This window comes from Triticum aestivum, chromosome 2B (assembly GCF_018294505.1).
Source record: "Triticum aestivum cultivar Chinese Spring chromosome 2B, IWGSC CS RefSeq v2.1, whole genome shotgun sequence".
In the NCBI taxonomy this organism is placed as follows: domain Eukaryota; kingdom Viridiplantae; phylum Streptophyta; class Magnoliopsida; order Poales; family Poaceae; genus Triticum; species Triticum aestivum.
Genome location: NC_057798.1, coordinates 754,431,347 through 754,440,180, shown reverse-complemented (window position 1 = coordinate 754,440,180; position 8,834 = coordinate 754,431,347). Strand labels below are relative to the sequence as shown.

General features: G+C 37.7%; 1 pseudogene; it reads left to right on the top strand.

Annotated features, from left to right (window-relative positions):
* The first annotated feature begins 513 nt into the window (after positions 1 to 513).
* Positions 514 to 5,216, top strand: LOC123047164 (beta-glucosidase 12-like; annotated as a pseudogene).
* Positions 5,217 to 8,834: the final 3,618 nt, after the last annotated feature.

The window sequence follows — 8,834 nt, the reverse complement described above, 5'->3', positions numbered from 1 at the left end:
CTTTGGTTGGCACATTAAACTCTGCATTTAGGGATCTGCCTCACAAATATGCTCTTCGATGCAACGAATAGCATAAAGCAAGACCTTTCACTACAAGATTGAGATTTTGGATGGAAAGACCAACCGAGTTTTTAATTTGCTGCTGGTTTCTTCAAAAAAAAAATGGTGCTGGTTTCTTCGAAAAAAATGTGGTGCTGGTTCACGGAATTTCGGGCGTCAAGACAGGTCCTAGCAATTTTGATAACCATTGTTGAATGGCTAAAAGTGTCAGGACAATCCGGTGAAGATATTTGTAGGTGATTTAATGATTCGCCTTGGAGTTCCCCTTAGCTAGCCGCGTGTATCTAAAAAAAGTTAGCTAGCCGCGTGCTACAGCTAGAGTCAGTCAGCACGCACATTTTCCTTCAGGCAAGACGGCTGTGTCGTCCCTGTTACTGCGATCCAATCAACAACATAATTTCAGAAGAATATATTAGAAGTCCAGATTGTTTTTCTATCTACTACATATACATACAACACTCAACACATGCCTATAGAAGTGGGAGCAAGTGGTGCCAAGGGAAGCCTTTCACGCTGAAACATATCCGGTGTCATCACACCATATGGCTGCAAGAGCTTTGCTGGCGGTTTTCCTCCCACTTCTCCTTCTGGTTGTCGCTTCCGGTGCCGACGACGGCGCCTATGGCCTGCAGCCGATAAGCCGGAGGAGCTTCCCCAAGGGCTTCGTCTTTGGGACGGCCTCCTCGTCGTACCAGGTTTTCACTCGTTTTTTTCTTCATTGATTCATGATTTCTTGCCTTTGTTCAGTACAATCTGTTTACAAGTATGAAAGCTGTAGCATAACAATCTGATGCTAAGTCGTTCATCGGCCGGACTCAAACTGATTGAATGCTTTTGACCAACAACTCATAAAAAGAAATGTTGCAATCTACTGTACCCTGCATTTCATACAGAAACAACTTGCTGTTCTAGTAGTCAGCAAGCCTGCATGGACTTTTATTTTATTACCCTCAATACGGATTTTCAACAGAATCGAAGCGATTTGCTAATCGGATCAGATTGGTGCTGTTTTGCAAAAAGTCCCTTGTAAATATGAGTCCGCTCTTGAACGGTTAAAGGAATGCTGATGTGGTAGCCACGTGGCCCTTTTTTCCGCCTAGAATCAGTGTTGGTCCTATTTGATCAAATAAACGAGTTTATAAACTAAATCTGATCCATTTTCGAGTTGTTGGCTTAAAGCGTGCAATCAGTTTGGATTCATGGATCAATGAAGTACAGTATTTCACTCTTAATTAGTGATATCTACTTTATGTTTTTTTTTTGGTTCTAGCATCGTCTTATTACAAATTTGCTGGATATTCACATGCTGCAGTATGAGGGTGGTGCAATGGAGGGGGGCAGGGGATCAAGCATCTGGGACAACTTCACTCACCGGCACCCAGGCATGTAGAGTATATGCATCTTTTACATGCAGTGTATCTATCTTTTTTGTTATAAAAAATGTTGTACATATCTTGTTAATAAGAACATTATCAAATATTTTTTTTGAGAGGTCAAGAAATCACCTTTTTATTTAACCGCGTAAAGCATTAATAGTGTTTAACCATTGGACGGAAAAATCACACGCGCACACCTCAAGGCTAATCAAATCCTTGGGAAATCAATTCTTATTTAACACATTGTTAGGCAACTTAGAATAAGAAACATGGTAGTAATGATATAGTATTATATACTACTCACGCATGCAAAGCATAAAATTAAACTTCTCCAACTTCGACTAGTACAAAAAGTTGTTTAGAATAGTGAGGTGAAAAACAGAAACATGTATTTATTTGCGAAAATATTTGCATAGTACCAGATTACTATTTACAAACACAACTGTAAGAAAAATAGAGTCAAAGTTAGGTGTTAGAGACTGTGCATATTAACAAAAGGAGTAGTATTATGGCAATATAGTCTACAAGAACGTATGTCTGAGTATCTTACGACTTTTGATGCAATTTTTTTTTGTGATTATCAAATATTTGTAGTTATATGGACAACTAGGCCATTCTATCCACCAATGGTGTGATCACCAACAAAGTAACTTGAATTTAAAATTGAGCTTAAATCATGATGTTACTTTCGACAAAATGAATACAAATGAGCAGAATAGCCCTATTTCAATAAAGCTATGCCGAGTAAATACATTTTTGCAGATAAAATCACCGACGAGAGCAATGGGGATGTGGCAGTGGACTCCTACCATCTTTACAAGGTACGGATAACTTATATATATGTCTTGCTTTTCAACTAGATCTATAAGCTTTTTCACATATTATATGGTCAAAGCTGCTAATCAAGATCACATTGTGACAAGATCTTTGAATTTCAGTTCCAATCCTACAAAAAGAAACTAGGTATTCCCTCTGTTTAAAAAATAATACATTGTCCTAAGTAAAACTTTTTGAAGTTCGAGCAAATCTATAGGAAAGTCTGCAAGGATCCACAGTATGAAATATACATTATATGAAAATATATTTCATAATGCATCTAATGAAGAAATTTTGGTGTTGTAGATGTTGATGTATCCTTGTATAGATTTGGTCAATCTTAATGAAGTTTGACTTAGGACAAACATAGAATTTCAATTATCTTCTAACAAAGGGAGTTGTACCGATCCTAATTTGCCAAAAAATGCAGGAAGATGTGCGCCTCATGAAGGATATGGGAATGGACGCATACAGATTCTCCATCTCATGGACGAGAATTCTTCCAGGTATGATATTTTCAAACTGGATACCTCAACTCTCATTTTTCTTCCTAGTAGAATACTCTATTTTGCATCACCTTCCCATTTCCTAGTCGATATAGAATGTTCAATAGATCTTAATTAATGTTTAATGCATAATAGATGGAACTCTGAGAGGTGGAGTCAACCGAGAAGGTATTAAGTATTACAACAACTTGATCGATGAGCTGTTGTCAAAAGGTCTGATGTCGAACCGTAAATATTTAATTAGTTTTATTACGTAATCGATTAAACTGCATGGAACATCGGGTCCTTTCTTTATTTTATCAGATTACTCTTAAGATTTGCAATCTTTTCTATATCTGTAGGGGTGCAACCATTTGTGACCCTTTTTCACTGGGACTCTCCACAAGGATTGGAAGATAAATATGGAGGATTTCTTAGCCCTAATATCATGTAAAGTCAACCATTATTTATTTCCTAAGAACATAACTCCCTAGAGTGACGTTTTAGACATGAGCACAATACAACTCTATTTGAGTAACTTTAAATAAGTAAGCAAAACAATTACAAAATATATTGTATTTTTTTATGAGAAGTAAAACTGAAACATTTCTACTAATGTACCTTAGTACTCCGTATGTTTTATACATTAGTTGTTGAAGATTGAAAAAGTGTGGCTACGTGCTTTGTAAAACTATTTCATTTTTATGAAGGTAGTATCGTGTGGAAACATGTATACGTTAACTTTCAAAATAACCAACTGACACTGGTGCAGAAATGACTATAAAGACTTTGCTGAAGTATGCTTCAGAGAATTCGGAGATCGGGTGAAGCATTGGATCACACTGAACGAGCCCTGGTCCTTCAGCGTTTCAGGTTATGCACGGGGCGTAGCTGCACCTGGCCGGTGTTCTCCCTAGGAAGAGGCAAACTGTAGTGACGGGGATTCAGGGAGGGAGCCATACATTGTTGGCTACCATCAGATACTCGCTCATGCAGAAGCCGTGAGATTGTATAAACAGAAATATAAGGTGACTGATCCAGCCCTTTATCATATCATGCAGCTGCAATTCGTCCATGAACGTGATTGATATGGTGTACATCAACAAAATGCAGGGTGTGCATAGCTTTGGTCTCATATTGGGTTACTCCCTTATCCCGTACAAAATCTAGTGTTGCTGCGACGAAATGTGCTATAGAATTTATGCTTGGATGGTAAACTCTTTACGTTTCACGTTGGCATAATTTCGTCCTATGTGTTTAGAAGAGAATGAAAATTGATCTTATCCTAGGAATAAAACCCGCTGTAGGTTTTTGGATCCACTCAGCAGAGGAGACTATCCCGAGAGCATGAAAGTATTGGTCGGAAACCGCCTGCCACAGTTCACCAGACAACAGTCTAAATTGGTGAAGGGTGCATTTGACTTCATTGGAATCAACTACTACAGTACAAACTACGCTTATAGCCTTCCTCCATCTAATTGCCTGAGGAACAGCTACTCTACTGATGCTCAAGCTAATCTTACGGGTGAGTCGATCATGCACAATCAACGATCAATCTGTGTTTGTTCTTCATTGGCCAGCCTAATAATATCAAGGAAATTATTCCCTTTTAGAAATAAATATTAAGTGAATAATAGAGACATTGCCACTGATTACATATGTTAGCACTGCATGCTAACATTGTCCAATTATGTCAGGTATTCGAAATGGTGTCCCCATAGGTCCTCAGGTAACTTGCAACTTATCCGCATAAACAGTCCTTCAGTTTTCTCCCAACTTTTTTCGGGTTGAGTAAATGACTTGCATGTAGGCTGCTTCGCCTTGGCTCTACGTCTACCCTCAAGGCCTCCATGATATGCTACTTTTTCTCAAGGAGAAGTACCACAATCCAACCATCTACATCACTGAAAATGGCAAGTGCATTTTCCTCCGCTAGATAGGAACAATGAGATCAAAACTTATCTGAAATATTATTTTTCTCTTTGTGTATTTTAGGATTCGATGAAGCCAACAACAAGAGACTACCACTAAATGAAGCCCTCAAGGACGATGCCAGGATAGACTACCACCACATGCACCTTGTTGCCCTGCTGAGTGCGATCAGGTTGGTGGTAGCAGCTTAATTTTACAATCCGACCCTATCAATAAGCCTCGAAATATTACATCAACTGATTTTCTGTAGGGACGGGGCAAACGTGAAGGGGTATTTCGTGTGGTCGCTGCTCGACAACTTCGAGTGGGAGAGCGGGTACACAGTGCGGTTTGGGTTACACTATGTGGACTACAACCATGGTCTAAAGCGGTACCCCAAGCGCTCTGCTGGCTGGTTCAAGAATTTTCTCAAGGATGATCTCACAGATAACTTGGAAACCAGCGACAAATAATGGAGGCATTGTACGTGTTGCAGATTGAAATAGATGCTTGCCTGATTGTGCAGTTTGATGGAACGAGAAAATACTCTGCAGTGTAAAGATCAGTGTAACAGGAGGCTCGTGCAAGAACGTACCTAGTGATACCAAAGTTTATCAATACTTGAACCTTCAAAATTAAATTATCAGACTATAAAATTTTAACAACTAATATGATACGAGATGTAGTACAATAAAATGTTTGATTCAACATACTGCTCTTTAGCTTTATGTTTATATCAGAAAACCTACGATTATAGATTGATGTAACAACATTAAAAATATAAAATTTTATTTTTGTTAAGTCATCCAACTAACTTGACAAAGACATTCACGTACTAGTATGTGGCACCCTAATTAACTTAACTGGATAAGTTTCATAACTAGTGCCTACATTTGAATTCACAATCTAATATTAATCATTTCCGCTAGTTCGAATAGCCGGTTCCCTCCCCTTTCGCTCAAGCTAAAGGTTCCGGGCAAGTCTCTGAAAGCTTATACACCATATCTATAAAAAAATGTTGTATCCATTAAGTCACAAAAGTCAAGTCTATAATATAATAATACCAGCTTAACACTAATTTGTGATTAAGTGTCTGTGTCTATAACTAACATGCTCATTAAAATTGTCCAAGTTTCCGTTTCCTAACTTATAACACATTTTACATACGTAAACTTACCATCAATTACTATTTGCGTTATAATGTTATAACATTTGACATCCAAAGTTTCTCAGTGCAAATATTCAATAATTCCAACATGCGACTTCTTGGAAGAGAACAAGCCAGTACAATCACTGTAACTTAACTCAACACTAATGTACTAATTAATTATCTATTTCTGTAACTAACATGGTCGTTCAAATTGTGTAAGTTTGTTTTTTCGGACAAACACATTTTACATTCATAAACTAAGTACTTCCACTATTATTTGCGACTTAAGATATGACTTTTTTTTCTTTACTACAAAGACTCAGTAAGTCAAATATGTGAGTTCTTCGAAGAAAGCAAGCCAGTAGAAGTACAAACGACAAAAATAAGATTGAACACATATCAAGCATAAGCAACCGTTCTACGAACATGAATCTTCAATGCAGATCAAACATACAAGAACAACTAACCTCAGCCGCAAAAGGTTCTGATATACCTCTGCTATTGTTATTACTCGCTTTGGTCCCTTTCCTCTACATCATTGCTACTCGAACACAAGAATTCTAGGGAAAGAAGAGGCACTAGAAGAACAGACAACCATGAAGAAGAAGACAGAGTGAATGATTTTTCCACACGGTACGGTTTCACTACAAAAGTTGTTGTACAGTTTATCGAAATATGTGTACCTTCGAAACTGGTCCCATAGAAACATGTATATTGCTTTCCATTTTCGCTCAGATTAAAATATTCGGTTAGTGCTATATGCTGGAAAATAGATGATATGCATAAATGAGTTTCCAAATCTTGGCGTAGACTAGCGGTTGACAATTTGCGTGCCCCCACTCCAGTGTGTCACAAATCTTTTTCCCCTATCTCATCAATGCTGAAGTTAGGACTCACAAGTACTTTACCAGTAGAGAGAGGGAGGGTTGTATCATTAAGCTATTAAATGAGCTTAATGGATACATGTCAAGTCAAGTCAGAGTAGTAGATGATAAAAGTAATTTCAAGTCAGAGTACATGTAATTAAGTTAGGACTCACAAGTACTTGTGATACCAGCATGAATCATCTTTTATTATTATAGAGTACATGTTAATGATTTGTAGTGATAGAGTGACACTTATTTTTTTCTTTAAAATATTCTTTACACCTACATGCATCATTTTTAAATAACTCTAGATCAATCAAAATAATTTCTCCTATAGAGGAAGCTCCATGCTATGTTCAAAATATTCTTTACAACAACAATCATGTTCTTCCAAACAAAATGTTTAGGACAAAAAATCCAATGGATTATGTACTGCATTTATATTTGAAAGTCAATTTTTCCAGTGTACACTTGTATGTTTCCTTCAAAATATTCTTAACACTAACTGTATTTTTTTTCTCGAAAAAGTGTACTTTAGAAAAAGCAAAAAACATCCAAGACAAATATCACAATCGAATGTTTTCTACAAAATATTCTGTAAACCATTTTTTATAATGATCTCTAGATCAATCAAAGTAATTAACACAATAAGAAAAGCTCCATGTTAACTTGCATTAATATTTTGGAAATAAGTTGTTCAAAACAACAATCCAATTTAATATGCACTGCATTGTTCGCTTGTATGTTTTCTTCAAGATATATTTGACACCAAAATATTTTCTTAAAAATATTTTTAAGGCTATACAAATGTTCATACAGTTCTAAAATAATGTACTCCCATTCGGGAAAATATATACTGCATTTTAACAAGGCAATTTTTTTTTGGAATGTATGCACATTTTTTTTAACATGGGATGAACATATTTCCAGAATATATGAACTTTTTTTACAAGCGACCAACTTCTTTTGGAATGTACAAAAAATTTGTAATACATAAGCATCTCGTATTAAAAAAGTTCCTACGGTAAGAATATGTTGACATATTTAAAAACATGTTATTGTTAAAATGACTTTTTCTATGGGATACGTTAAAATGGACCTGTGTCCTGATCATAAAACTCTTGACAGAGTAACAGTCTAACTAAGTCAAGAGTTTCAAAGAAAAAGAAGCTATCCATGTTGTACCTTCAAGCGAGTCTAACATTCTAGAAGGGCCTATTGCTCTCACGGAGATAATCCACGAGTTGAAACATACGCGTGGACAGGGTGTTATCCTCAAGCTAGATTTTGAAAAAGCATACTACCGCGTAAACTGGGAGTTTGTGCGGGAGGTACGTCCTCCTCAAAAAGGGTTTTGAGGCAGGGTTCGTGCACCGGATCATGCACCTGATCTTGAGTGGCAACACCTTGGTTATTGTCAACGGTGAAATGGGGAAGTTTTTCTGTAATAGGAAAGGGTTAAGACAGGGCGATCCCATCTCCCCACTCGTCTTTAACTTTGTGGCTGATGCATTGGCAGCTATGCTGTCCAAGGCCAGGGAGGCCGGTCATATCAAGGGGCTCGTCCCACGCCTCATCCCGGGTGGTGTGACACATCTACAATATGATGACGATACCTTGCTATTGTTTAAGCCTGACGACCATAGTATTGCATCGATTAAGCTTTTGTTACTCGCCTTTGAGATCCTTTCCGGACTCAAAATAAATTTTCTTAAAAGTGAGGCCATTACCATGGGGATGGACGACCAACAAAGCTTTCGAGTCACAAATTTACTTAATTGTAAGCTTGGGAGCTTTCCAATTAAGTACCTTGGGCTTCCTATATCTCACCGCAAACTTTCGATTTTAGAGTGGGAGCCTCTGTATGGGAAAGTGGCCAATAGGGTAAGCCCGTGGCGAGGGCGTTTTATGTCCTCTGCGGCGAGGCTCATTTTAACTAATTCGAGCCTCTCTTCCCTTCCCCTATTCACTATGGGGATGTTCTTACTAGTCGATGGCGTCCACGCTAAGCTAGACAAATCGAGATCCTGGTTCTTTTGGGAAGGAACTGGCATCAAGCGGAAATACCATCTAGTAAAGTGGGCAGCTGTTTGTAGGCCAAAAAAATTTGGAGGATTGGGAATCCTAAACTCCAAACTAATGAATGCCGCCCTCCTTTCCAATTGGTGGT